Source organism: Pelodiscus sinensis, chromosome 2 (genome assembly GCF_052426305.1).
Source record: "Pelodiscus sinensis isolate ZL-2025 chromosome 2, ASM5242630v1, whole genome shotgun sequence".
In the NCBI taxonomy this organism is placed as follows: Eukaryota; Metazoa; Chordata; order Testudines; family Trionychidae; genus Pelodiscus; species Pelodiscus sinensis.
The window spans coordinates 262,606,348-262,613,099 of NC_143053.1; the positions used below are offsets into that span (position 1 = coordinate 262,606,348).

General features: G+C 49.7%; 1 pseudogene; it reads right to left on the bottom strand.

The window, feature by feature from the left end:
* Positions 1 to 830: 830 nt before the first annotated feature.
* Positions 831 to 1,875, bottom strand: LOC142825169 (GTPase IMAP family member 1-like; annotated as a pseudogene).
* Positions 1,876 to 6,752: the final 4,877 nt, after the last annotated feature.

A 6,752-nucleotide genomic window follows, 5' to 3' on the forward strand; every position in this document is an offset into this window, starting at 1 on the left:
CAGTGACAGTGCCGCACCCCAGTTCTCTAAGTGAGATTTTCCATTTCTGCATAATAAGTAATAAATACCGATGTGTGATTCTATTCATGCTGCTGGAGTTGCCCCATGCTACCATGGCTGTGAGGTTAGCAGAAGAATTAAGTGTACTATTTCAAACAGTGGGTGAATCTTCATTAATAACAAACCAGATTAACCACTGAGGAAAATGCAAACAAACACGATTCATTCACCACGAGTTCCACAAACTGTTAACATCCCAGCTCCAGTATGAACATAGTGATAGAGATGTAGCCGTGTTAGTCTGGTGTAGCTGAAACAAAATACAGGACTATGTAGCACTTTAAAGACTAACAAGATGGTTTATTAGATGATGAGCTTTCGTGGGCCAGACCCACTTCCTCAGATCAAATAGTGGAAGAAAATAGTCACAACCATATATACCAAAGGATACAATTTAAAAAAATGAACACATATGAAAAGGACAAATCACATTTCAGAACAGGAGGGAGTTGCGGGGGGGGGGGGGGGGGAAGGAAGGTGAATGCCAGTGAGTTAATGATATTAGAGGGGGGGAAGGGGAAATGTCTGTGAGTTAATAGAATTAGAGGTGATAATTGGGGAAGCTATCTTTGTAATGTGTAAGATAGCCGGGGTCTTTGTTAAGTCCGGTGCGGAGGGTGTCGAATTTTAGCATGAATGCCAGTTCAGAGGATTCCCTTTCAAGTGCAGATTTGAATGTCTTCTGAAGTAGGATGCAGGTTAGCAGGTCATTAAGGCTGTGTCCTTTCTGGTTGGAATGACAAGCAACTGTTTTTTCTTTGTGATCCTGTCTAATGTCTGTTTTGTGGGCATAATGACTCATACAGACTCCAAAGCATATTAAAGATGCTGTAACTGTTCTCAGCTGCTTCTCTGATTCGCCTTTGTTTTCCCTCATAACGTTTCCATACTCTTTCCAAATCTTCCAGCAGCTCTTGCTCCATGGCTTCCTGTTCTTTTTGTTTCAAATGTGTGAGCTACAGTAAAGAAGCTTCTTTCTCCTTCTCTTGACTTTCGAGTTTTTCCTTTAGTTCCTCTTCTTTCAAGTTGGACTCTTTCTTTATCCTGTCGCTGTTCTCCGTAAAGCACTGCATTATTTCTGCTCTCTTCCTTCCCATCTCTTCTCTGTACTGGTCTGCAAATCTCGCATTTTCGATTGGAACTTCTCCTCCACATATCGATATGGCTTGTTTGTATATCGGCCTCCATTCTCCCACACCACCCGCTCCACCATGTCCATCAGCTCTTTGACCTGGACATCCTGCTCTGCACCGGTGGCCTTGTTGTTGAAGGTGCAGTATCGGCCCCCACACGCAGCGAGCAGCCTGTGCAGATCGCTATTGGATTGGTGGGTCACATAGTCACTCAGTGACTCACCCCTTAAATCTTCCTTTCGAGTGAATAAAACGATGATGTGTTTCATTACCTCAGCTCCAAAAATCCCCTGCACTCGCTGGGCTGCGTCCTCGTCTTCTGCAGTGTAACGGCCCAGCTGGGTCACCAGCACCAGCGCGTGGGGGCCTGGGGAGGAGAGCACCACACAGCGGCTGATCTCCAGGGAGGTGTCATCATCTGGTACCTGTGTGTCAAAAATGGCAGCTGAATCAATAACCACGAGCTCCTTCCCCTTCCAGTGCCGGCTCTCTTTAGTGCACTTCCTAGTGACTGTCGCAGCTCCGAGTCTGGACTCAAACGTCTCCGGCCCAGGATGCTGTTCCCAGTCGCGCTTTTCCCAGCGCCAGTCTTACCAACAAGGATGATTTTCAGTTCCAGGGCAGGTTCGGCAGAGCATGGGCCTTCCTGGGGGTGGGCTGTGGGGAACAAACAGGACAGAATTGATGGGGGCTAATTTAGCTACAACTAATCAGGACAGAGATCTTGGAGTCATTGTGGATAGTTCTCTGAAGACGTCCACACACAATGTGCAGCGGCAGTCAAAAAAGCAAACAGGATGTTAGGAATCATTTGAAAAGAGATAGAGAATAAGACAGAGAATATCGTATTGCCTTTATATAAATCCATGGTACGCCCACATCTTGAACACTGTGTACAGATGTGGTCTCCTCATCTCAAAAAATATATTTTGGACTTGGAAAGGTTTCAGAAAAGGGCAACTAAAATGATTTGGGGATTGGAATGGATCCCATATGAGGAGAGATTAAAGAAACTGGGACTTTTCAGCTTGGAAAGGAGGAGACTGAGGGGGGACACGATAGAGGTCTATAAAATCATGAGTGGTGTGGATATAGTGAATAAGGAAGTTATTTACTTGTTCCCATAATAGATGAAGAGGAAGTTACTCGCCTTCGTGCAGTACCGATGGTTCTTCGAGATGGGTCCCTGTGGGTGTTCCACTCATGGTGTCGGGCTCGTCCCAGCGCTGCAGCTCGGAGGCTTTGCATGGCTGCTTTCAGCCAGGTCACACTCCCTCCCCTAGTGCAAGTAATAAAAGTCAAAAATAGACACTAGAGGATGAAGGGATTCCAACCTGTTAGGTCTTTGAGGGGTTGGTCTGGTTCCAGAGCTACCGCTGGGAACAAGGATTGTAGGCCCCAGGTACAGGGTGGGGGAAGCAGAGACTCTGACATTAGCGGGGGTTTGGTGGATAATCATTGGAACAGGAGCTCCCAGGATGATCCTCTGGCCAAAAGAGCTAATGGCGTCCTGGGAGGCATAACGAGGGGAATCTTGAGCAGGAGCAGTGGGATTATTTTACCTCTGCATGGGCACTGGTGTGACTGCTACAGCAATGGGCAGACCCCAGGAGTAGGAGGGGGAACTGAAATCACAGGGACACTGCACAGCAAGACTGAGGTCCATTGGCCCAGCAACAAAACTTGCACAAAGACGTTCTGCCCCATACCGGGCTCTATGCAGCTCCAGCATCAGTCTCTTCCTTTTCGTAATTCCAGAGTCATCCAAAATAAAACCAGCGCGTTTCTTAAACCTGCCATATGGCCAGAAGCACAGAACACCTGGTAGCCCTGGAAATCTGGATTTCACACTCATGCTTGAGGGGCTCCCATGGGATAGCCTAGTCCTATCTTGCGGGGCAGGGTGGGGCGGGGGCGATATTCCTCTGTTCTGGAGCCACTGCAGCCATGCAGGTAAGTACTGATATTGTTCAACTTGTTCCCCTCATAAAAGAACTAGGGGTCACAAAATGAAATGAATAGGCAGCAGGTTTAAACAAACCAAAGGAAGTTTTTCTTCACTCGGTGCTCAGTCAACCTGTGGAACTCCTCGCCATAAGATGTGGTAAAGACCAAGACCTTAATAGGGGTTCAAAAAAGAATTAGATAAATTCATGGAGGTTGGATCCATCAATGGCTATTACTCAGGATGGGTAGGAATGGTGTCCTAGCCTCTGTTTATCAGAAGCTAGGAACGGGTGACAGGGGAGGGATCACTGGATGATTCCCTGTTCCGTTCACTCCCTCTGGAGCAACTGGTATTGGCCACTGTCGGCAGACAGGACACTGAGCTAGATGGACCTTTGGTCTGACCCAGTCTGGCCGTTCTTATGTTTTTAATCCTATAGAAGCATGGAATTGGCAGGGACCTCAAGATATCAAGACCTGTCCCATACCCTCACATATGGACCAAGCACCATCTAGACCCACCCATTACAGGCAAAGAGCCAGAATAGTTGTTAATATTGTGCAAAGAGGCAGTGGGGGGGAGGGGAGGAGTTGTTGAGAAAAAAAAAGACTGCAAAAAAAAGGGCCTGTCCCTTTAAGAAACGCGTTTAGAGACTTTTTGGCCACATCAGGCTCCCACTGGCCAACACCATCTTGAAGATGCCATTTTTAATGGCGGTGCCAGATGGCTCTCCTGCTAGGAGGCAGGGACTATTTACAGGGGCACAGGGGTGGCTTCGCAAGCCGCACCCTGGGGGTTGAGGGAAGAGCTACATGTGGCTCGGGAGCCACGGGTTGGCCACAGCTGATCTAGACCCTCCCTGACAGGTGTCTGTCCAGCCTGCTCTTAGGCTTGCCAACAAGGAGAGGCAAAGGGGACAGTTACCTGGGCAGGCAGGAACTTTTTCCTAATGTCCACCTGAAACCTCCCTTGTTGCAATTTAAGCCCATTGCTTCTTGTTCTATCCTCAGAGGCCAAGGTGATCAAGTTTTCTCCCTCCTCCTTATGACACCCTTTGAGATACCTGAAAACTGCTATCATGTCCCCCCTCAATCTTCTCCTTTCTAAACTAAACAAACCCAATTCTTTCAGTCTTCCCTTCTAGGTTCTCTAGACTTTGCATCATTTTTGCTGCTCTTCTCTGGACCTTCTCCAATTTCTCCACATCTTTCCTGAAATGTGGGGCCCAGGACTGGACACAATACTCCCCGTGAGGACTAATCAGCGCAGAGTAGAGCGGAAGAATGACTTCTCCTGTCTTGCTTAGAACACTGCTGATAATACATCCCAGACTGATTTTTTTGACCCATTTAGCTTATGGTCCACTAGGACACCCGAGATGCCATTTTGCCATACTCCTTCCTAGACAGTCACTTCCCATTCTGTGTGTGTGAAACTCGTTATCCTTTCCTAGGTCGAGTACTTTGCATTTGTCATTATTAAACTTCATCCTATTGACCTCAGACCATTTCTCCAGCTTGACCAGATCATTCTGAATTGTTATAGAATCCTCAAAGCACGTGCCACCCCTCCCAGCTCGGTATGTCCTGTCAACATTATTTACTGTCTGGGACTTTCATTTCCACTACGGGGAAGGCTGTGTGGAGCATAAAGGCCACAGCGGGGTCACAGCAAGGGCGCTGACTTCGCTCTCTTACCATGGGAAAGTTCATCTCCTGACAGTTTTCTTCCTCATTTGCCTGAGCCATCTGTGGGAAAAGCACAGACCCTGTCACAAGCAGCTGGCCGTGGCGCTCAGCACAGGCTGGACGGACACGCAGACAGAAGAGAACCATCGAGTGCCTCTTTGTCACCTCCCTGCTCTTGTGGGAAGGGTCATGGCTGAAAACTGAACCTTCTCTGGGCTCTCCCCCTGCTGCCCTCCAGCAACGGCTGCCCACTAATACATCTCCTGCCACCTCAGCAGCTCTGCCCAGTGTTGTGCAGCTGGAGGGGACATTTCAGGCAAATAATGTAGCAGCACATCGGCATGGAAATGTGACCTGCCGCTCTGTGCTCTTGTGCTGGTTTAAGGAAAGGCGCTGTCCCGCCTGAGCTCTCTCGCGGCAGCGGGGCCCCTGAATGCGGGTTCTCCCCCCGAGCCATCGCTGGTCTCCAGAGAGGGGAGGAGACAAAGGCACAGAAGTCTGGCAAATCATCGAATCCCAGGGCTGACAGAGACCTCAAAGGTCATTGAGTCCAACCCCCTGCCCAAAACAGGACCAACCCCAACTCAATCATCCCAGCCAGGGGTTGGTCAGGCCAGGACTTAAACACTTCTAGGGATGGAGATTCCACCGCCTCCCTAGGGAACCCATCCCAGTGCTTCCCCACCCTCCTAGGGAAATCCTGTGGCCACAGTAAATAAACACTTCTGCCTGACCTGAATCTGTAAATCAAACTGTTTATTCCACGACACACCCCAGACTTTTGTCTTTTCCCCTCCCTTTATTGTTGATAAAGAGCCAGTGCGGACTCTGCTGTTTGTTTTGCTGAGAGAACTGGCTTCCACCAGTATCCCACCATACCTGCCCTGATGGCTCTGCTCAGTGTTCTGTGAGCTCTGCTGCCCTGAAGGTAGGCACCCCACCCCTTTCACAGCTCCAGGAAGTGTCTGGCAGCTGAGTGAGCTGCTCCCTTTGAGGAACCAACAGAGAGCAAATCATTGGAACACTCCTGTTCTGCCCTGCTAGGAAGCCAGCAACAGGCAGGCTGCTGTTACAGGGGAGGGCTGGAGAGATGGCTGTGCTGTTTTGACATTCCTCAGCATGGAGAGCTCACAGAGCTATGTGGGAATCCCAAGAAGTGCAGGGATCAGCTCTGCCTTCCCTCTACACTGCCCTGTGGGATGCTCATCCACAATGCTTTGTTCTGTCAACAGGGGAGCAGCCACGTGGCCATGGAAAACGGTTTCACCTGTTTTCACTTTTGCCGACTTTTGCATATTGAGAGCTCTTTTGTCGTCAAACCTTCCCTATGTTGACGAAACCCTAGTCACCCTTACTGTTGTGCATGTTGTGTAGAGGTGCCCACAGCTCACACAAGCTGCAGTGTTGCTGTGTGCCAGTGACAGGAGCGACTAGTGGCCCTGGTCACGACAGCCAGCCCTGTTTGCTAGGGGCTGTGGATATAGATGCAGTAAAATACAACCCGTGCTCAGAAGAGCTCACTGAACAACGGGACAGACAGGGCCAGCGGGAGCCAATGAGAGTGCAGGGAGGCCAGCGATCGGTACCTGTTATTAAACAGGCAAGTGAGGGCCCAGCTCGGAGAGTCTGTTTCCTTACTTCGGAAATAGATGGAGACTTCTGTGGTGGCAGGCCCAGGCCTGGGCTCCTGAAGGAATCTCTAGGCCGGGAGCACAAGGACCGATTTAGCTCCCTGGGTGGAAGCTGCTACTCGCTTTCCTGGGGCAGGACGTTCTCTGCCCTGTGGAGCCACGCGGCCCTGCCGGACCGCGCATGGAGGTGGGAGTGGGGAGAAGATAAGGGGGCAGAGCAAAAGCTTAGTCTCCTCTGTCTCCTTCCCCCCTCTTGTGGGGCCTTGGAGATTTGTTAACATTAAGTTTTTCT